Source organism: Pseudophryne corroboree, chromosome 12 (genome assembly GCF_028390025.1).
Source record: "Pseudophryne corroboree isolate aPseCor3 chromosome 12, aPseCor3.hap2, whole genome shotgun sequence".
Lineage (NCBI taxonomy): Eukaryota > Metazoa > Chordata > Amphibia > Anura > Myobatrachidae > Pseudophryne > Pseudophryne corroboree.
In genome coordinates, this window is record NC_086455.1 from 164,234,160 (window position 1) to 164,258,466 (window position 24,307).

At 44.6% G+C, this 24,307-nt stretch overlaps 1 protein-coding gene across 3 annotated transcripts in view; it reads right to left on the reverse strand.

Annotated features, from left to right (window-relative positions):
* The window catches only part of FRMD6 (FERM domain containing 6), a 325,186-nt gene that overhangs the window by 199,187 nt on the left and 101,692 nt on the right, over nt 1–24,307 (reverse strand). For 2 of the 3 annotated variants that reach the window (XR_010190521.1, XM_063948408.1), the window contains exon 1: nt 7,620–7,786. The gene's annotated coding sequence lies outside the window, so the exon portion shown is untranslated. Of the gene's footprint in view, nt 1–7,619; nt 7,787–8,156; nt 8,220–24,307 lie in introns of those variants that run through there. The other variant, XM_063948409.1, reaches the window with a different exon arrangement.

Consider the following 24,307-nt stretch of genomic DNA (forward strand, 5'->3'; position numbering starts at 1 on the left):
ATATCTTTGTTCTCCTCTGGTGCCCTGAAGACCTCTCTCTGACCACAGGGCTGGCGGCAGACACAACAGGGTACGTTTTCCGGACTTCCTGCCTTTCTCCTCTATCGTTAAAAAGTCTCTTTCATTCATGAACATGTCACCTAACAGTTATTTCACCCTCTTTGATTTAAGGAAGCTGTAACTTACTGTCCTCAGCTTGCTCTCCGAAAGGCCAAACACAAGCTGAATATGGAAGATATACTATAAAGGCAACACACATAACCAAAATAATGAAGAATTGGAGGGTAGAAGTTTCACTATTGATGTTTAATACACAGGCAAAATGATGAAATACCGTCCTGTCAACCTTGACACCTCAATTAAAAACATATCCTCTTTGATCCCCCTTACACAGCTACCGAGAAAGACCACTAGGTCCTTTTTCACCAAAATGGCCACAAATCTGGTCAAAGGGGTCGATTCTATTCGGCAATTAATGAATAGCGCCGGGAATTAGCTCCCGACGCTATTCAATTCAGCAACTAGTTACTTCGGCGATGGCCCGTTCTCGCTGACAAAACAGGTTGAATTGTCGGGAGAACCGGCATTCTCCGACTTAACTCCCCGGCGCGAGGCTGATTCCCGACAGAATCAGCCTCGCGCCGGCCGCGAGGCAGCACTTTTGTCGGGTTTCTCTTCTCATCCCCCGGGGATGAGAGAAGAATTCCCAAAAATTGCAGGTAATTAGTTGCTGAATTGAATAGCGTCGGGAGCTAATTCCCGGCGCTATTCATTAGTTGCCGAATAGAATCGACCCCATAGAGCTCAAAGTGGGCAACGTCTGATATCAGGATTAATCGGACGCCAAACGAGACTGATGGGAAATGCAAACATTCCCTCGCCCCATCCCCCACCTGATAGTATCGTGTAATTATCAACCCACCATATTTCTTGGATCCAACAATTGAGCAGAAACTATATGGATAAACCGGTCCATGCAATGGGCACTTTTACTTATTATTTTAATAGGAGAGTGATGGATGAATGAAGCAGCTGAACCCAGAGTATACTTAACATAAGGAGGGGGCAATTTAGTATAGATCATTACTCTTATCAACTTATCCAGATAATGGTGGTCATTCTGAGTTGTTCGTTCGCTAGCAGTTGTTAGCAGCCGTGCAAACGCATTGTCGCCGCCCACCGGGGAGTGTATTTTCGCTTTGCAGAAGTGCGAACGCCTGTGCAGCAGAGCGCCTGCAAAAACATTTTGTGCAATACAAGACCAGCCCTGTAGTTACTCTTTGTGTGCGATGATTCTAACGTTAGAGGGTTGGCTTTTGACGTCACACACCCGCCCAGCGTTCGTCCAGCCACGCCTGCGTTTTCCCTGGCACGCCTGCGTTTTTCTAAGCACTCCCTGAAAATGGTCAGTTACCACCCAGAAACGCCCCTTTCCTGTCAATTTTCTTGCGGCCGCCAGTGCGAATTAAAACGTCGCTAGAACCTGTGCAAAACCACAAAGGCCTTTGTACCCGTACGTCACGCGAGCGCAATGCGGTGCATACGCAGAAATGCTGATTTTTAGCCTGATCACTGCGCTGCGAACAACAGCAGCTAGCGATCAACTTGGAATGACCCCCATTGTTGAGTGACCCGTGCTTACCAAGCAAGCCTGCAACATGAAAAAGACAATTACTGAACTACAGCGCCCATGATTACTACTAGTGAGTTAATGACTGGGTGCTATAGTTTGACAACAGTTGTTAGCCAAAGTTGTCAAGCTCCGCCTCCTCCCGTTCCCACTACATCCCATGCAAATTTTTAGTTTAGATTCAAAATTATATTAACGAGTGAATCCAAATCAGCAATTTAGGATTGTCCCAAAACCAACCTATAGGGGTCGATTCCATTCACCGACAGTTGAATAGCGCCGGGAGTTAGCTCCTATCGCTATTCAATTCAGCTCAAGTTAAGTCGGCGAAGGCCCGTTCTCCCGGACTTAACAGGTTGAACTGTCTGGAGAACAGGCATTCTCCGACTTAACTCCCCGCCGCAATGCTGATTCCTGACAGAATAAGCCTCGCACCGGCCGCGCGGCAGCACTTTTGTCGGATTTCTTCTCTCATCCCCCGGGGGTGAGAGAAGAATTCCCGACAATTGAGGGTCACTTGTCGCTGTATTGAATAGTGCCGGGAGCTAATTCCCGGCGCTATTCAACTGTCAGTGAATTGAATCGACCCATAGAGTAGAGTTTACCTATTTCTGTACTGTTCCCATAGCCCTGGTATGGGACGATCTCTATTAAAAATCCCCAAACGTGGGGGGTTTTTCGTTTGTTTTTTCAAATGAACAAGTCACAAAGTCATTCAAGTTTGCAAAAACATTTCAGTTTCCCAGATGTACAAAATGAAAACATTCGGTTTGGATTTAATGCACTTAAGCAGCGACGTCCTGGGAGGAAATGAGTGACATTCTTACGCAGTGAAATAGGATTCTCAGCGTTTAGTAATCCGGCAAACTTCACCCTGTGGCTAAATTCAACCATTCATGCAATAACCATTACATGGAAACGCAGAACACAACAAGCCACAAATGCCAGCTCAGGTATTCCTAACAGGCAAACACAAAAATTCAGCATAAGAGAGGGATTGTGGCAAAGTCTCCCACATCTGTATCATTATACAGTCTGACTCGTGCCAGCACTTTACTGGAGATCTGTTCCCCTGGAACGAGACTTCCTGCCAATTGTGAGCTACGTATTAAATAAAAGAAAAAAGGTACGACGGATATACAAGTTTATTGAGAACAAGCCGTATGCCAAGCAATGTTTAGACTAAAACATTTTATATGAAGGAAGTAACTGCGGCTTTTATTTGCAGAACGTAAGAAGAAAATTACCTTCAGCGGATTTCCACATGGCAACAAAACCGCTCGTTGCAACATCCATTAAAGGTATTAGAAAAATGCGCTTCTGGCAGCGGTAAAGGACCGCGCTTTGCTCAACAATAAACACTGGGGGTAATTCAGACCCGATCGCTGGGCAGCGATTTTTGCTGTCCTGCGATCAGATAGTCGCCGTTTACAGGGGGAGTGTATTTTCGCTGTGCAAGTGTGGGAACGCATGTGTAGCAGAGCTGTACAAACTGATTTTGTGCACTCCCTGCGCAGCCCAGGACTCACTCAGCCGCTGCGATCACATCAAGCCGTTCAGGACTGGATCTGACGTCAGACACCCTCGCTGAAAACGCTTGATCCCGCCTGCGTTTTTCCACACACTCCCTGAAACCGGTCAGTTGCCACCCACAAACGCCTTCTTCCTGTCAATCTTCTTGCGAATGCCCGTGCGAATTGATCCTTCGCACAATCCCGTAGCTGACCGACGATCCCCGTTGCAGCCGTGTGACCCGCCGGCGCAGTGCATACGTATGCGTAGTTCGGATCTGATCGCCCGCTGTGCGAAAACGTAGCCTAGCGATCAGGACTGAATTACCCCCATTGTCTCTGCACGCTCTCATTTGCAGATTACGGGTAGGGGTGCGCTATTTGGATTCTATATTAAGGCACGAAGTGGGACGTAGAGTGGCTTTAGTTGTGGGCAGAGGCCTGATGTCCTACCTTCTGCTAATGCAGGGGCCCATTCGCTTGCAAGCGGAAAGCCCTGCCGCCTGTTGATTACACCCCAGCCACCGCAACCATTTTTGTTAGGAGCAACGCATGTACTTGGCCCACGCTGGGTGCAAGAGATCCGTCAGATACAGGCTTCCCTTGCCCGTAAGTACGGCTCAGAATTGCACGGTGATCTAGATGCACGCACGGAACACTCGCACAAGTCAGGGCGGTTTTCAGCAAGCCCCAAAATGCCAGATATCATGGAAAGACAGATCCGGGCAACTCAGAATAGAACTGACATAGGCAAAAATGGCAGCATCTGCGCCGTATGCTAAATCTCGCCGCCTGCGTCCAGTAACAGCGAGCCGTGTGACTCAGGCCTGAAGTGATGATGTGCGCCGCACTACTACTATTTATACTCAGCCATCAGTGTAACCTACACCAATATAATGTAACATACAGGGAGTCACTGACCTCAATGAGGCACGAGGTGACTGTCGCCGACTCCTAGAGAACTGATTGGTGACATTATCTTAAATATTGGTTCATACTGTTCCAGCACAGGAATAATCTAATTTTACTGCTCTTATCTGGGCACAATGTGACATCTCACAACATGAGATGCTGCGGGAAATCAGCCATGCTCCAATATTGTAATTCTTGGCAAAGTTACCTTCGTATACAACAAGAACTGAAGTACCACCTAAGTTTTCATTACAAAAATAAGGGTCACCTTTTACCGCGATTCACAAGAATGGAGCTATTCAATTATTTGCAGGTGATAAATTTCCAAAAGGTTTTAGAGCAAATTTCTTTTCACCACTTCTGAGCAGAAAAGTTGGAAGAAATCCTTATATTAAAAAGGTAAGCAGGTTTTGATTTGGTTCACAACCCCTACGAACCCCCCCCCCCCCCCCCCCTCCTTAATTACTAATTAGGCAGTTAGAAGTTTTTAATCATTTTTAATTGGCCAATAATGACATGTCTTTTCTTGTGGTGAAAAAGTGCACATTTATGGAAATTGGGGTGCAAGGTATGGGACAGGTATATTAGGGTGCTTTGTGAGTGGGACAAGTGTTTTTAAAGTGTCTGAAAAAGCCCAACCTATTGTTATGCACCCCCTATTTAATTTGAGCACTTATTTTGCGGAAAATCACTTGATTTCTATCCTTTTTTTTTTTTTTTTAAAGAAGCATATAACAGCTATTTGACTCTATTTAAGAACCCCAAATACTTTTCTTATGACCACTTCTATACTGTTATCCTATATTATTTTGCCTTTTTACAGCTACAGCCAGATTTCCCCATTTTCCAATACACTTTTCTGTGGTTTTGCAGCAAGAATTATTGCGTGAATCCCGTTTTCACATTTGCAGTTGGATTGGTCACAAAACAGGAGGATCACATACTGGCCAAAAGCCCGTTAATCGCAGTAAACTACTGAATTTTTGCGGCCAATTAAATATCCCCCTATAGGTTATATCAGAGCTGCATAGCCTGTGGCGCTTGAGCTGCTGGGGAACTGCAAGTCTAAGCATGCCTTTTCAAGCTAGTGCCACATTGATGTATATAACAGACCCACAAGAGACGACGGCGTTGGTGCTAAAGAACAGGCAGAAAGCAGACAGGAAACGGGGAAGGGCTTGGAATCTGTACCCCAAACCTTAATGACAAAAATAAATAAAATTGAACACAAAGTGATGTGCCCGCTCCAACTGCCACCCCCCCCCCCCCCCTCCAAACTTTCAACTCTTGCACATGTGGAAATCTCCAAACCAGAAAAGTTCTCCTTAGAAAGGGACAGTTGTCCTTAGTGTGACCTGTGCCTGACGCACAGCCCTGTGATCTCTCCAAACCAGATCAATTACCTCCAGGAATTAAATTAAAGGGTAAAGCTGAATTAGCCACTTTTGTAGAATCTCTACGCTCGACAGTTTGTGTGTCAGTCCCGGCTGATTCCTTCCCTTTCCTCCATGACAATCGGAATATCCTTTAGTTGCTGTATCAGTGATGATGGATATAAAAATATACTGTAACAAAAAAAATACCTTGATGAGATTTATCAAATCTTGGAGAGAGATAGGGGCAGATCTGTTAAGCCTTGGATAGTGATAAAGTGCAGAGAGCTACACTACCAACCAATCAGCTCCTAACTGCCATGTTACAGCCTGTGTTGGTTGGTACTTTATCTCTCTCCAAGATCTGATCAATCCCCCCCTTGTGCTTATACTCATGCTTGCGTGCTATAAATAGCATATGTGACATATTAGATTTGGATGCTCGGCAGGTATATGACATTTCCTCCTCCAGAGATCTCTCCATCAAGGAAGGTGATAGCCAGCCTCGTACAGTAAAACCTTAGGAAATATTCCGTTGCCGTCTGCAAATCATTACAGAACAAGTCACCAGTCATTAACTCACTATTTCCTCCCAAAATCAATTACAGAAAATAATACAGAGTTCTGGGAAAAAAAAGAAGAAAAATGGTGCCACACTTTGGGGAGAATTCAGCGCCATGTTAAACACCATGGGGACTATTCAATTGTGGGTGATGCCAGTGATGCCTGGTTATGCCATACTTTCGATAGTCCTGAGATTGCGGATTTTATATACAGATCTACAGATGTATCTCCCAGAGTGTCTGGAAAGTGCACATTTTCACTGGAATATAGTGGTCTATGGGGGTAATTCAGATCTGATTGTAGCAGCAAATTTGTTAGCAGTCTCTGCACATGTTATATCTGCCCCACCTGCAGTGCACATGGTTTTGGCCATTACAAATTTGCTGCTGCGATCGGGTCTGAATTACCCCCCTATGTACTAAGCCTTGGATGGAGATAAAGTATCAGCCAACCAGGACTGTCATGTCCTGTGTTTGGAAAAATGACAGTTAGGAGCTGATTGGCTGGTACTTTATCTCCATCCGAGGCTTAGTAAATATATATATAAAATCCATTTTGTCATTTCTGACGATCACATTTGAAATTCAATTCTGCGTTATAACAATGTTTATTCAGTTCCCGCTCGCTCATGTATATTTTGGAATACTACACACTGCAACAATAAACCAAAGCAATCCTGTAATTACCAAAAGCAAAATATGTACAAGCTCAGCCGCAGGATAATTACCCAGGGACGGTTTTGGTGGAAAATAAACAACACCCCCCTCCTCAAACCCCCCGAACACTGGATTTTAACCGCTTTGGCCAGTGAGATGTTACTCATGTGCCAAACCCTCCAATTCCCTAACACAGCCCCCCTAAAGGAATGACTATCAGGTCTGACTGTCACAGGCGTCTTAGCTGGGATTGTGCGACCGGTTACAGCATTGATATATGCAGGCTGGAGTTATAAACAGCCCCACGCTGCCAAATGCCATTCCTGTAGTGCCAAGACGCTGTATAACAGGCGGTGAGGGATGCCAAGTCATCAGAGTAACTTATCCCCCTAATTATATCAGACGCCTCTCAGACATATACAGCCTGGGACCCTCAGACACAACTTGTGACTACTACAAGCCTCTCTGATCTTGTAGAGAATCACAGCACAGTAATCACTGGGGGTACTGTACAGACTAGAGCAGGCATTCCCAACCGCGGTCCTCAAGGCACACCAACAGTGCAGGTTTTAGTGATATCCAGGCTTCAGCACAGATGGTTAAATCAAAAGAACTGAGGTACTAATTAAGTCACCTGTGTTCAAGCCTGGATATCACTAAAACCAGGACTGTTAGTGTGCCTTGAGGACCGAGGTTGGGAAACACTGGACTAGAGTGACCATATTATCCCTTTAACCTGGGACACACATGGATTACACAGGTTCTGGGGCTGCTTAAAACCAGGTGAAATGCAGCAATGACATCAGCCAGCCCCAGAACCTGTATAATTCATCAGTGTCCCAGGTTAAAGGGATAATATGCTCAGCCGAATGGTGAGTGGCCATGCCACAATACATGTACCTAGCCCCATAGAGAGTGCAGACACAACACACAGTGCATGGAAGGCAGAGTTACACAAGGGATGCCCACTTACTTTACTCCATGCAGCTTGCATTGCCAGACCCTGGGGTATAATCCTATGTAATCCCAGTGCAGATACAATGTAATAAAAGTTGTAGAGTCCTGAGTGTGTCAGTCCCTGTAGTACAGCAATGTCTCAGAGCCCTGTTGCATGACTGAGAGCACAATCCAAACACTCCCTGAATCCTACACAGACCCTCCCTCCCCTCTCCCAAACCCCCCTCCCCTCTCTCCCCTCTGCCAGCTCCCTCTCTTCCTCCCACCTCTCTGCTCTGAAAGCAGGGCTGGGTTTTTTTTTTCCTCTTTTTTTTTTACTTTTAATATTCTTTATTGAAAAGAAACAGACTGTACAAAAAAGCAAAATCCAAATCTGCATTTTTGAAAAATAACAATGTATGTGATCTGAGAGGTCCTAACATCAGTGTCACAGCCTCTTGTTTGTCTCTCTGTATTGTGCAAGCATTAATTAGGGGACACAATGCAGGTATTATACTCCTTTTCCATAAATACGTTGGTCATGATGTTTATTGTTTGTGTTATTGTTACTTACATACTTTTACATCTCATGCGTCGCTAGATCACTTGGCCATGAGGCTGCGCACAGAGCAGAACCCTGCAAATACATCAAATAAATATTTATACTTATTAACAGTTACTTACATAGCAGCAGCATATTCTGCAGTGTGCAACTGGGAACAAATTTGGCTTGTCAAGAACAACATGTGTGTGTATGTATATATATATATATATATATATATATATATATATATATATATATATATATATATATATATATATATATATATATATATATAGGATCCGGTCTGAAGACCGACAGTGTCTAGGTCGACAATGTTTAGGTCGACCACTAAAGGTCGACAGTCACTAGGTCAACATGTTTTCAAGGTCGACAGGGTTTGTAGGTCGACATGCTCCAGGTCGACAGGTGAAAAGGTCGACATGAGTTTTTCACAAATTTTTTTCTTTTTTTGAACTTTTTCATACTTAACGATCCACGTGGACTACGATTGGAACGGTAACCTGTGCCGAGCAAAGTGGTAGTGGAGAGAGGCACATTGCCCGAAGCATGGCGAGCAAAGCGACCGGGAAGCACTAATTGGGCTTCCCGGTCACTGTACGGAGAAAACGACACAAAAAAAACCATGAAAAACTCATGTCGACCTTTTGACCTGTCGACCTGGAACATGTCGACCTATAAACCCTGTCGACCTTCAAACCCTGTAGACCTAGTGACTGTCGACCTATAGTGGTCAACCTAAACATGCCGACCTAGACATTGTCGATCTAATGATCCACACCCATAAATATATATATATATATATATATATATATATATAGATACATATATATATATATATATATACACACACACACACACACATATAGATGTGTAAAACATTTTTACTAAAGTGTATTTAAATGTCTCATTTCACAGACAATTCCTGACAGCAGCTTCCAGCTGTGAGCGTCTGACAACCGTCGGCAGACCCCCCCCCCCCTCCCTGACAGTATTACCAGCATAATTCCATGTGCATGCCTGCAATTCTTCACTGCAACGAGAAGGCGGGGTGAGACCCTCTGCTCAGTACTTAAGCTGAATCATCCCCTCTCTTCTGACCATTGGGTGTCCACAAGAATTTTTCCAAGTAGGGGGGGGTGACATACTTAGTTCCCCAGCTTAAGGGACAGTCTCCTCATATCATGTGAGCCAGTCTCAGTGCCTGGCATTCCAATCAGACTACATATGGAACATGATGTAAGAGAAATACATACTGTAAATAGAATCAAATTCAATGTGAACCTGATTTATTCTCGTATAGCCATGTAGGTAGGTGGCTACTTACATGTGGCAAGCGATGGCCTAGGTAATGCAGCATAAAGCAGCATTAATCACCCCCTCCTTCCCAATACAGCATAACCCCAGGGCTGCAATAACATACAACGATGTGTGATTAACAGCATGGTAGATTGAACCGTGTATGCCAAAGCAGCCAATCAGATGTTTGGTTTCATTAATGTTACTGAGCCTATAAAACCTTACTGCGGGTTGGTTGCTGTACCTGCTGGACATGGGAATCTGGCTGGTGAAACACAGGGAGTGTAGTATCAGATAGGGGAGGAGATGGAGGCCGTGAAAGTTGGGGGAGAGAATTCAATTTAAGCCACTTTGAGGTCAAGCAGTGTAGGGAGTTCCATGGGTAGGGAGCAGTTGTGACACTGAGAGTGGGTATCAGAGAGGAGACGAGGTACAGGCTGGAGGCTAATCTAGGATGAGCGGGTGTATTTCGTGGCCAGGTCAGTGATATATGAAGAGGAGAAGTCGGAGATGTTTGTGAAAGTGAAGATGAGAAGCTTGGACTGAATTCTGGGGGTAAATGGGAACTAGATGAGGAGTTTTGAGATGTGTCATCTTCAGTTTACAGTTGGCTTTCTATACTCGCAACGTGCGGATCCCATTTGCCATTCAAATTATTGTCTAACCCATTGCCCAGGTGTGAACTGGCTCCTCATAGTAGGGTTGACCATTGACCAGCAATCTTCATTGTCCTGATGGTGACGTTAGATGGCCTTACCACCTATGGAGAACACCAATGGTACACATCAGTGGCTGAGGTCTGGTAGTGGCTGCGATCTGCGTATGCTTAACTATGGATGATGGTGCAACTAGAAACCACCGACAATTGATGGTGGAAGAACCTAAAGTGTGAACATGATTAAACCAATTCAGCTTTGTTGCATATCGCCCAATTCTTTCTTTCTTTTTTTTAATCAATCTCAAATTCATAAACGTCTGGAGAAGTTGTTCGAAAAATGATGTGCCAATGGATCAAACATCCTACTGGTGCCAAAGGAAGAGAAATAATGTGCCACCAGCTTCTAGGAACACTGCACTCAATGTATATGTGTAAGTGACTTAGGGGCCTAGACTAATCTGTAACCAATCAGAGGAGCCACTTATACACAAGGCTAGACCGACCTCAGCCAATCAGAAAAGCAGAACTTTGGCTCACAAAAAGTTAACCGAGACAAATATCAAGAGTTTTAAAACCTATAAATGCTCTGTATATAACAAGTATAATAAATTCATCTTGATAACTTGCTGTATGCCATATCACAGATGTGCTCATACACTGTGGCAAAATGTAAATAAACTCGTGGTACGCTACTCCTCTTGGTGCGGCCCATTCGCTTATAAAAGCTGGTATAAAAGGACACATCTGTATGTGATAGCTCCCTCCCACCGGCAGGACCCTGTCTACCGTCTGTCCTATGTCTGCACCTTCCCCATCAAATGTCCTTGTTCCGTTCCTGGGTAGGATTTGTATTTGTGACCCATTTGTTATAGGGACTGTCGACTGAATTTTATGGCCCTTTAAAAAACAACTGATGGTGGTGACGGTGATGAGCTATTTATATACCCAAATAACGCAGAGTTATAAAACAACTTTATATGCCCAGGTATTGAACACTGTGTGCAGCTCGGATGGAGATAGCTTTGGGTATTGACTGTATTTATGTCTTGCGAAGCAGCGTTTCTGGGAACAAAGTCTCCTCTCTGCTGTCTCCAGACCCAAGCACAACAAGAATTCCACTCATGTTAACGGCCCCTTTCATGGCAATCCCACACAAAACAGCAATTGAAGCTTTTCATTTGTCTTGCACATTTACATACTGTAGCATTAGTTCTAGGAACCAGAAGGACAGCATTAAAGAGGAAGAATGGCAACATTTTCGGTGGTAGCGGGAGGTATTATAACAGTATAATGGCCTCCTGTTACCAAGGTGCTGGCTGACCATACTCTCACACTTATCACTTCAGCGAGATTCTACATGGAATGGCTCGGCACTGATCGTGTCGTGCTCCTCATAAGAGGAATATCTAACTCCACCCATGGGCCTATATAATAATGGGCAGAGGTATGTCCAACACCACCAGATGGAACACACACCACTCCTCATCCACTCTCACTCTCTTTCCCCGCTCTTAATCTCTGCCCCTCACCCACATATCCTCAAACACCACCCTCGCCTATCTTCCCCTTTGCATATATTACACTCTCTCCCCCCAGCTCTCTTCACCTCTACCTAACCTCATTTCCCACCACCCCTAACTCTCCCGGTCCCTTACCTCCATTTCTCTCTCCCTGGGTGGGATGTACTACACATAGCATCCGCGATACGATACATGCAGCCACTTATCGGGTACATACCAGCGTTAATAACTCCGGTATGTGCCTAGAAATGTGAACATCACAAAGGACAGCTCTCCCGATAAGAGCTGCTCTTTGCGATAGAAGGGCTTCCATGGTTAGGATCCGGGAGTCCTCTGCAGAGAGCCGGTTCTACCCCCTCAGCAAGGGTCTGCCAAGCAGGGAGGCGCCGGGCTGAAGAGGCGCTCTCCCCGCTCTGCTACCCTGCTGCTGTTTCTGCTGGTTGCCTCTGCACCTGTCAAACTGGATGACAGGCAGCGGCGCTGGCAGCGTGAAGCACAGCTCCCTGTGTCAGGTCCTTCCGAGTCCCTCTCTCCTTCCACTCCTGCCAGCTGCACCTGTGACAGCGGCGCTGGCAGCTTGAAGCGGCAGCTCTTCCTCTCTAAGTACCACACTCCCCTCTCTCTCCCCTCCTGTGGACATGTTATGTGTAAGGGGCACTACTGCCGTGGGCATTATGTGTGGCACTACTACTGTGGGCATTATGTGTGGCCCTACTACTGTCGACTTTATGTGTGGCACTACAACTGTGGGCGTTATGTGTGGCCCTACTGCTGTGCGCTTTATTTGTAGCAACAAATACTGTGGGCATTATGTGTAAGGGGCAATACTACTGTGGATATTATGTGTGGCCCTACTACTGTGGGCTTTATGTGTAAGGGGCACTACTGTAGGCATTGTGCATAAGGGGTACTACTGTGTAGCATAACATATGTAAGGGGCACTACTGTGTGACATAACGTGATTAAGGAGCACTACTGTGTGACGTAATGTGAATAAGGGGCACTACTATGTAGAGTAATATGCATCAAGCTCTATGTGTGTTTTAATGTGAATAAGGGGCACTATAGGTGGAGTAATAGGAATCAGGGGCACTTCGTGTGGTGTAATGTGAATAAGATTGTGCTCCCACCACTCCTCCCCTCATTGCATCCCAATACTCTCTCTTCTCCAATGATTATTCAGTCATGCGCACTGTAACGGCAGAGCTTGGAGAAGTCCAGGACATTGCATCATGTGAGTGCAGTCGCTGCACCTTCTGATAGTTTCAGGAGAGACATTGCAACTCTCATAATATACTGGAAGTCTTACAGAGATTTGGGGGGATTAGGCAATATAAATAATAGGAATATACTGAATGCAATGTACTTCTAAAGCAGAATCTCTCTATGATGTTCTACGTACAGGACAATCTCACTGGCCAGTTATCCTGAGGAAACATTGGTCAGAGAGCAGCAGCCATTTTCTTGTAGTACACCTCTTTCTGTTTATTTACCAAGAGGTGTGCTGCAAGAAATGTCAGGCAATTGTACTCATTAATTGCTAATGAGTCTTAACCACTTAACGGGCTAATTTTTTTTTTTTTCAATTAATGAATTTGGTTAGGAACACTTGTTTAAAATATAACCAATACAATTTTATAGAAACAAAGAAACAATTTCTGTGAATAATAATAATAATAATAATAATAATTAGAATAATAATAATATTTTTAGAACATTGGTAAAACATTGATGGCCAGAACATCACGACCATGGATGGTCAGAACACCGCAACCATCGCAACTTCACTTTTTTAGCGCCTGTTTCTATCTGTAGCCTCTGGGGGGCCAGACTCCAGACTCCAGAGGAAAGATAAGGGGCTTCTTGTTCACATTTACCCAGTGGCTGGTAATGTGTGCAGCCGCTGGGTGAGGGGTGCAGCCAGGCTGACCAATCAGCAGTGATTGGCAGCACATCAGGCACTGGGGGGAGGGAACCAGGAAGCAGATGGGCCGTGAGGTCCCTCTGAGATCAGCAGCTGCAGGAAGCTTCTCTTACTGCAGCCGCACAGGGAGCTTTCTGACCATATCAGTGAAAGCCCAGCCCGGTATGGTAGCATCTGATGCAACCATGCCAGGCAATTGGTTAGCTACGCCGTGTGTGGTGACATCTACTAGATGACTTTAGCGCATTGTAAGTGGAACATTATGAAACAAAATGGTATGAACCCATTATTAGTTCATACTAATTCATTGATATTAATTTGCCACTGCTATGTTATTGTAATTCTGAGGGAAATATATCAAACATTTTAGAGAGGAGGAGTTTTCCTCCATTTTTCTTGCATCGTTTAGTTACTTCTATAACATACAGAAGATATTTATTAAAAAACTAACATCGTTGATTTTGTTTTTTGTTGTTAAACACTGTGAGCTACACAGTTTACTGTGCGGAGACTGACAAAATGCCTCTTTCATTGGCAGAAATAATTAAAAACGCAACAGTCCAGAAAGCAATTACCCCTCCTGCTAATACAGGCAGCCTCCCCCATGTACTATTACAATGCCTCTATGGAGATCTGAGCCGTTAGCGCTCCCCGCCTCGCGCAGGCCAAGTCTGATTAATGACCCACAGCATTTAGCACACACCAGAAAGCAGAGCGTACAATGCTGCAAAACACTCACAATTATTAAAAAAACTAAAAACAGCACTAGGTTCCAGCATACTGTACATATAATAAACACACATGCCTACATGTTATACATACTGTATCTTTATAACATATGCAAGTATGCTTTATAACAAGCCTGTTCCAGAATATGCTGCAAAATAGATTTAAAAGAAGTAGATGATTTGCAAATGGTATCCTGACAAAAAGTCAAAGCCGTAGTCTCCATGCCGCAGTCCCACAATGGAGCTTAAAAACTAAGAAGTGTGGGGAGCACTTGCTGTATATTGTAGGGGCAATGCTTGGTTTCTATGCCCCGATTATTTAAAAGGACATAGGGGTTGATCGCTTGCTAGCTATTTTTTGCAGCGCTGCGATCAGATAGTCGCCGCCTATGGGGGAGTGTATTTTCGCTTTGCAAGTGTGCGAATGCCTGTGCAGCCGAGCGGTACAAAAAAGTTTTTTGGATTTTCTGAGTAGCTCTGGACTTACTCAGCTGCTGCGATCACTTCAGTCTTTTTGGTCCCGGAATTGACCTGGAAACGTGACCTGAGAACCACTGTTATATAGATATGATTTGTCTCTTAACGCCCAGTATTGTTTCATTACAGTGGAGTAAGTTCAACCCAGTTGCCCGGAGGCAAGATAAATATTGGTGCCCCCCTTTACATATGTGTGTGTGTGTGTGTGTGTGTGTGTGTGTGTGTGTGTGTGTGTGTGTATATATATATATATATATATATATATATATAGTGTGTGCATAAAGTGTTCAGACAAAAAAGTTTATATATTTACATTCCATCGTCCTTTATATCAAATCACAAATTTCTTAGCAGTCACACACAGTATTAGAACCCATGACCTGTTACACAGCTGGCATACACCTTACTGATCATGCTGTTTCCTCCTGTATAGAAAGCATGAGAATTCTAACTACAGTATATGAAGTAACGTGTAATTGTCAGAGAAGTAACTTCATATAGTTAGAATTCTAACCCTTCCTATACTGGAGCAAATAACTCCATCACCGGAAATATAGCACAAATGCCATGTTTCTGGCAATCTGCGCCACAGATATAACTGGAGACATAACGCAGGCGCCATTTTTGTAGATGTGCACGATAGGAATCACTGGGAAAATGGCGCCGGTGCCATTTTTCCAGAGACCGGCGCACGTGCCGTAGACTCCTACCACTTGCTAAGAGTCTACTGTGCAAAGCTAGTGGGGGTCACATTTATTATTGATTAAAAGATATTTGTATAGCAGACATATATTACATACACAGAGCCGCGAGGCTGTAATGTTAAACACTACCCCCTTCCATTTTGTCCCACTCACTCACACACATCGAAGTGCTCAATTCCCAGCAAGTGACATTATTTATCGATGTTCAGTGGACTGTGCGGGGGAATGATATATTCCTATCACAGCCCCGTTTTCTGCAAAACCCAAACGCGTCCCAAAATCCTCATGTTACTGGTAAGCCAGCTCCTTACCCTTAGAAGATGAAACGTTTCTCAAGGCTGCCATTGCTGGAAGGCACAGTAATTAATATGAATGGGTAATTACCTGTTTTCTGGCAGGTGCTTTGTGAAAACTGCTGAGCACCCAACAAACAAATGACAGGAAAGTGCTGGATTAGAATCTCTCCCTGCCGGGTCCTCTCAGAGTTTCCAAATTAGTGCCCCAGTCCTTTATAGTCAGACATTTAGCACATCCCTGTTACCCTACCTGACTGACGTTTACGCTCATTTACATAATACATGTAGTATTTATCTATCGAATTATCAGCTCAGGAAGATGTGTATTTCATGTGCACACTGACATGTATTATGGTTTAATCCAGTGTTTCCCAAACCTACAGCGTCCTAGAGTATCAGCATATTTCTCATTGCACCCCTAGGCCACACGTTTCTTATCGAGAAAAGCAGCAAAACTGAGTAAAGTAAGTAACTTGTGCTTGTATGTCATTCTTAGGCTCAGGTATGTGGCGGTGGACAGGGTTGTGCTTCTTTGTCTGTATATTTTATGACAAGGAGCCAACAGGTGGGTTTTACCTTTCACATTAAACCAAAATAATTGTATTTGGTCCTGGGCCACTAACCAGTGGGTGCCATGGCAACCAGTTTGGAAACCACTGGTTTAATCCTAGCCTGTTCTTAGCAGTAATAGTGTGCACTTGCTACTTTATGCTAATGTGATAATGCGCCGGTTAATCTGTAATACTGAAAATCCGCACAAATGCATAGGGAAGCCTATTGTGCCCCCGGTTTGGCCGCAGCAGTCATTATTAGTACTGAGACTCGGACCCACCCCATCCGGGTGCAAAAAAGCCATCTGAAATAGGTGTCACATCTCCGTGTCACAGCTTTCGGACACCTCTCCGGGGATTTCTGTGACAGTAAAGCCCATAGGCTACTACTTTACGGAGCTTAATACATATGGCGATTAAAATCTGAAAAGTTAAGTTTTCAGTCGTTTGACTGGATTTTAGTCATTAGTATATACTGTACATGCACAATGGGGTCAATCTAATTAGCCGCGATGATATCGCACTTTATGGCGGACCGAATTCGCTCAAAAGTGCTCTGTACCCAATAGGGCACTGAGCAATTTTGTGTTAATGCTGGTAGAATCCAGGCCGCTAAGGGTGCGAGATAGGGTGCCGTTACTGGTGTTTAAATGTCACGGCAATGGCACTTCACGGCTAATTGATTGACCTTAGTATCTATTATTCATTTAGTAATCAATCGTAGCGTGTTTCTGATTGACTCCAGCAATGGACTGACATTCTGCATTTGATGAATTTCTGCTTTGGAACATTTGGGCAGAGAAGAGCATAAGGAAGAAGGCATAAGGAAGTGATAAACCAGTGATAAGTGCAAGGTGATAAACACACTAGCTAATCAGCTCCAATATGTAAATTGACAGAAGCTGATTGGCTGGTGCGTTTATCACCTTGCACTTATCACTGGTTTATCACTTCCTTATGCCTTCTCCAGGTTAATACATCTGCCCCAGAGTATGGAGCACAACCCACCTGAAACGTTAAGGCAGAGGTTATTTATAATGTAAGGAAAGAGCAGAGGACTGTGTATGACTCAAGGACACTTTCTACATCTCTGGGAATGAGCGCGTGCTGCCTGTGACAGCGAGAAAGTGCTGCTTCCTGTAGAAGCTACCTGCGCACAGCTATAGATTACCTTTGACAAATAACCTATGATTAGAAATGATTACACTGTTTACCTTGCTAGCTCCACAAGGCGCCATTTGTTTTCCTGTACAGCGCTGTACAACAAGATTAAACACATTTATGGAAGAATGGTAATTACACCCAAACAGAGCTAACCGTTAATTGCCCGTGGGTGAGTTTTCAGCGCACGCAAACCTGCTGTTTACATCCTTGTCCTCTGCATCATTTCAGTCACTCTAACTTGGTGACCACAATGTCAGTCAGATTAGAGAGGAAGTGCCTGAGGGACGTTTTCTTCATAAAGTAAGGTATTGGGCCATCTTCTCCTGATAGGCCAGCGCACGGTTCCAGGGTCCCCTGATAGGCCAGCGCACGGTTCCAGGGTCCCCTGATAGGCCAGCGCACGGTTCCAGGGTCCCCTGATAGGCCAGCGCACGGTTCCAGGGTCCCCTGATAGGCCGGCACACGGTTCCAGGGTCTCCTGATAGGCCAGCGCACGGTTCCAGGGTCCCCTGATAGGCCGGCGCATGGTTCCAGGGTCCCCTGATAGGCCGGCACACGGTTCCAGGGTCCCCTGATAGGCCGGCACACGGTTCCAGGGTCCCCTGATAGGCCGGCACACGGTTCCAGGGTCTCCTGATAGGCCAGCGCACGGTTCCACGGTCCCCTGATAGGCCAGCGCATGGTTCCAGGGTCCCCTGATAGGCCAGCGCATGGTTCCAGGTGTCAAAGTCAGAAAAATATCCCCATACACGTTGCCATATTTGCACCGCACACTGGTCCGTGCTGCGCATGCGTACGCTCTCCCGTGAAGGCGCATACCCGCAATAGCGTGCACTCGCAGGCGCGGTATGCGTATTTACGGTAGAGTTTATGTAGTCGTAGCGTGCGACTCATTCGTTACATATTTTCACAATTAATGTAGTTTATAGATCATGATCCCTTTGATAGTTTCTGAAAGTTTGGTTAATATAGAAGGTCCCTGTTTAAAGTAATCCCTCTTTGTATCGTACGAAGGGTCTAACAGGAATCATACAGCAGTGTTTGGTACCCATCGGAAGAGTATTTAATTAGCAATATTCCGGTGTTGGTTTGGAGCGTATTAATCGCTCGTGCGAATAGTTATGGACATAAGAAGTTTATGTCCATTTCTACTATTTACTCATACTCAGGTATGCGGCGGGAAACCTAGTTCCCCACCCACCTGAGCTGTTTGAAATCGTCACAGCCCACCTGTATGAATCAACCTATGACCTTTTGTTGTGATACAGGGTCGAATTCCTTCATCCAATGGACAATGGGATTGTAGGGACTATGAGATTGCATTGTGTGTGGGGCATAAATAGGCAGGCCAACCACATCCAGCTCTCACTCTTCAACGGTTCTCATTGCTGAAAATCGGGTGCTGGATGTCCAGGCGCATGCGATCGTTTACCCTGTGCGTAAGTTTCTCTCCGTAATCATTGTCTTTCTGTGAGCCAATTTCTCTCATCTCTCTCCGTCTCTCTCTCTCTCTTTCCCTTCTCTCTCTCTCTCGTATCTCCCCTAGACTAGTATTGTATTGTATTAGATAGTATTGTTTAGTTCTGTGGTTAGGAAGTCTCTGTTATATTGTAGTGTATCATTTGTACTGTTATCCCCTTTTACAAGTATATTAGATATAATACAGTTAATAGGCTTTGGAACCTAAACCAGTATCTGTGTATTTTCTATAGTGTTAAGTGTTCACTTGAGCGTCGGTGACGCTCAAGCAGCTTTGTAGTTAGTCAGGTTACACAAGGTTGCACTTACACCCTGTATTCACATTAAGGTATTCCGTGTATTTCATTGGTATAAGGTTTAGACATAAAGGTATAGCGTTGTGAGCGTCTGCGCCGCTGGTGATCTCCTCGTGGTCTCGAGCGTCCGCTACGCCATAGCGAATCATTACTCTAGTCATAGCCAATAACGTGTCCTGTGATCGCTGGGCCGTGAGCGAACGTGACGCTTAAGCGTCTCGCCTACGGCTGAGCGATCGTTACGCAACTAGCGTACCATTACGGTACTTCTTAAGTAAACAGCGTACAGTGTTCTTAGCTTCATAAAGGGTTGTTTATACGACAAGGGAATTTAGCATTGTCAATTGGGGACTCGTCCTATCCTTCTCATATCTGCACTAGGTAGATCAGCAGACATTATCCCCCCAGCAAAGGGTGGGAGGTTGTCTCGCAGTGCTGACGGGATAAGCGTCTGCTTCGCTTAGATAAAGAGTGCTGAAGGAATCCGGGAACCGGAAGTAAGAACAAAACGCTTGTGTCTTTTAAAACTGTTTTATTTCTCTTCTGTCTTGCGTATACACGCACACATACATTTATCTGCATTTCTTTTTCAAATTTCGTATATCACTATTCCTGTTTGCCAAGTTTTATAGTTGATAGAAAGTGCAAAAAGAGATTTGCTGTTATTTCATAGTAGAGGTAATAGTTAAAGTATAGACCAACACACGGCTTGTCTGGGAGATAAGACAGTCAGTGTGGTGTGCGGTAGATGATCAGGGATCACCTACATTGATAAAGGTAGAAATTGTGTTACGGTGGATCTTTGTTTTGCGTACACGTGTCCCTAACAAAAGACTTGCGTACGCAATCCAAACGGCAGACGCACGCAGCGTACATTACGCAACGTAGCGTCTGGTTACGCAACGTAGCTCAAGTCACGAAAAGTTGAATTAGCGCAAAGCGATAATTAGCGCAAAGGCGATAAGTAACGCACAGCGGTAAATAACGCGACGCGGTAAATAACGCAAATCTATTTTTGAAAAAAAAAAATCTGAAATTTAGTTTAACAGATCCTGCTCCTAATTGGTAACACTGTTGGACTGAAGACAATTTCTGCGCAGAAATAGATATAGAAACAAAGTGTACATGTGTTGAGTGAGTGTGTTTTTATTACATAAGTTTATATAACTTAAGAGGTTGAACCAAAAGGAAAGTCGGGTACTCGTCAAGGGACACACGTGTAAGTGACATATACGGTGGCTAGGGAGGCATCCTTGGTTAAATAATATTTGAGCATTAGAGTATAGCGGACCATAAGGTAACAGACCAGGAGGTCATAAGGTAACAGACCAGGAGGTCATTAACAGAAGGTAACAAGACCAGGAGGTCGTAAGGTACTAAAGAGGTCCGCTATAAAAGTCCAGTGGCACAACGCCTGGGGTGTTGGTGCAGAACCCATATAGGCCATAAGCTCTTGCTGAAGGAATCGCGGCCGGAAACATCGATTCCATTGATCTTTCAGTACATGACAAGTAGTGCTTATGTACTGAACGATTGGACCGCACGTAATTGTGTGCAGTAGTTAGTAATCTGACCTAATACCATTAGAGTAAAGTGGTCACAAACGCTATCTGTACATTCTGACGTGATTTGTGTAATTTTTTATTTTTAAAGGGAAGTTCGCTGGTCACTCAGGAACTATCTAACAACCCCAACTTTACTGGAAAGAGTAAGTGTCCTTCGGGTAACCCTCATATGTTCCAGTAAACAGAAGGTTCCATAGGGGCCCTGTATCGAGTACGCCAGCACCATATCGGTGTGATCAGGTCGTATTGGTCGAGGTGGGCGAGTGAGTGGGGTACTCGGTAAACCGCCACCGCCGGCCTGCCCAGGACATCTTGGTTTGTTTGTAAGGGTTCGCTGAAAACCTTGAGATAAAGATCCAAGGAGGAATAAGCAACACCTGCAGAATTATGGGGGCCAGTTGTTCAGGTAGGGGGCGATCAACCTCGGTTCGGGTTGATTCAGAGAACCGACCCGTTGGGTCGGCAAGGTACATCATGTGTGAAAAATACGGAAGTCACACAGAATCTTTATGTGATGAATGGGAAAGAATGACTGTACAAGACAGGGACAAATTCCCAAGAATAGGTAGCTTTAGTCCAGACGTGTTACAAAATTTAAGGAGGAGGATATGTCTCGTAAAATCAACAAAGAGACGAATTCAGCATCATGATTATTTACAGTTATGGCACCAGGAAGGTGAGATACAGAGAGGTTTGGCTCTGGCGGCAGGATCTGGGGCAGTCAGTAAGCTGATAGCCACAGCCCCTCCTCCACCATACATTGCAGGAGAGAAGTTGATTGCGGAGAGAAACGCACTGGGTTGTAAAACACAAACTCTTAGTAACCCTGTAAATGTTAATGATGTTAACCAAATAACTCATGCAAGTATTAACCCGTGCAAGATGTACCCTGTTTTGAACCTTCCTCAGGAGTGTGATCAAGAAGAAGATTCGGCAACAATTTCAGCGCTCTCTCTAGCGGCCACCATATCAGAAACCACAGTAGGAACTGCACCACCCACGAGATTAGTTAAGGCCCCTAGCGGAGGGATAGGTGAGGTCGTGTCAACGGGTAAGTACGGCACCATGCATTACACTGAAACAATTGTACCACAACAAGCTGTAGAATCTATACAGGAAGAGGCTGTTAGAATTGCTCCTGTAAAGGTGATAGTAGTTCCCAATGGGAAAACAGATGCATCAGGAGCCACACCCGTCAGGAACATTGCCATGTATTGCCCGTTCACTAGAATGGAATTGAGGACCATAGTGTCTGAATTCCCAGACCCCAGAAAAGATTTAGTGGCAAGCCAAAAATACATCAGGGATCTAGGAAACACTTTAGAGCCCAATAATAAGGATTGGCAGATAGTGCTAAGAGCTTGCTTACCTTCCAATGTCGACTCAGTTAAATTCTTGGCTGATTGTGGACTAGATAAAGATGTACCGCTTACAGATGTGTACGACCAGGATAATGTAAAAAGGATAAATTTACAGCTAAAGGAGTATTTCCCAGCCGTTGTTAAATGGAATAAAATATTTTCCATTAAGCAAAAGGAGTCCGAAACGGCAGCAGAATATTTCCACCGGGCACTATCAGAAATGGCAAAATACACTGGTATAGAAGACATTAAGACCAACCCAAACCATCGAGAAGTAGCAGTATCTGTACTGATGGATGGTTTGAAAGAAACATTAAAAGCTAGGGTACAGACCACACAACCATGTTGGCGAGGTCTGTCAGTGTCCACCTTGAGAGAGGCTGCTGTTGATCACGACAAAAACATCACTAGACACAGGGAGTCGCAAAGTGATAAGTTGATGTCCGTAAGTATACAGGCGCTGACCACAAGGCAGCCTGCGTATGTACCACCGAATCCTGTGGGTAAGGCAAGTGTAATAACATGTTTTTCTTGTAACAGACCGGGACACTTTGCACGAGAATGTAGAACAAAGAATGTACAAAGATCTTTTCAACCCCCTAGACAACAACACAACACACGACATTGGGAGCAGGGTCCACAGAGGCGGAGTTTTGAGCCACATACAGGGGAAACAAAAAGATATCCCCCGAACAGAGACTGGCAGGCCTCTGGTAGTTCCCAGCTAACTCCCCCACAAGTAGTTGCTGCCAATGGGATTCAGGGAGGTCAGCATACCCAATAGGGGTGTGGCCACACCTGTAATCTGCAGCCAGTTAAATTGATTGCCAGTCTTGGAAGCGAACCAGAGATTGCAATCAATGTAGCTGGTAAAACTTTAAACTTTCTTGTAGACACAGGGGCGGCCAAGTCAGTGATAAATTCGACAGTGGGCATGAGAACCACTGGTAGGACAATTCCAGCCATGGGAGTAACAGGAGTAGTCCAGCACTACCCTGTTAGCAAACCAGCCGAGATTACAATAGGGCCTTTGCATACCAAGCATTCCTTTTTGCTGGCTGCATCAGCACCAACTAATCTCCTGGGTAGAGACTTACTATGTAAAATGGGTTGCGTCATTTATTGTACTCCTGAAGGTGTATTCTTGGACATTCCTGAGAATCACGCTCAGGAGGTACGAGACATGTTAGACTCCCCATCAAAATTAATGTCACATTCCATTATGACAAATAGGAATCCATCCCAAGTAGAAGAGATGATATCTCAGATACCAGAGTCACTTTGGACAAAAGATGGACAGGACACTGGATTAATGGCAAACGTAGCTCCAGTAATTGTACAAGTAAAAGATGGTAGGATAGCTCCAAAAATCCCACAGTATCCTCTGAAGCCAGAGGTGGAGTTAGGAGTTTTTCCCGTAATAGAGCGCTTGCTACAACAGGGCATTCTAGTAAGAACGTCCAGCACAGCAAATAGTCCCATCTTCCCTGTTAAAAAGAGTGGGGGGAGGGGTTACAGGCTAGTGCAGGATCTAAGGGGGATTAACAAAATAGTTGAGAGTCAGTTCCCCGTAGTGCCTAATCCAGCTGTCATCCTAATGCAAATTCCTCCCACTGCCAAATTTTTCACTGTTATTGACCTCTGCTCCGCTTTCTTTTCGGTACCTCTGCACCCTGACAGCCAATATTTGTTTGCATTCACATACAGAGGAGTCCAATACACGTGGACTCGGTTACCCCAAGGTTTCATAGATAGTCCAAGTATATTTTCTCAGGCTTTGCATGATTGTTTACAGTCTTTCCAACCAGAGAGTGGATCAGTATTGATACAGTATGTGGATGATTTATTACTGTGTTCAGATTCACTGGAAGCATCTCTGAAGGATACGAAACAGCTCCTGTTTCATCTTTCAGACACAGGTCACAAGGTTTCCAAAGACAAGTTACAATTATGCCAAACTAAGGTAAAATATTTGGGACACTGTCTAACACAAGGACTGAGACACCTGACCGCTGATAGAATCCAAGCCATTAGAGACATGACACTGCCACAAACCCAGCAACAGATCAGGACGTTTTTAGGAATGTGTGGGTATTGCCGTAATTGGATCCCAGGGTTTTCCATATTGGCGTTACCTTTGC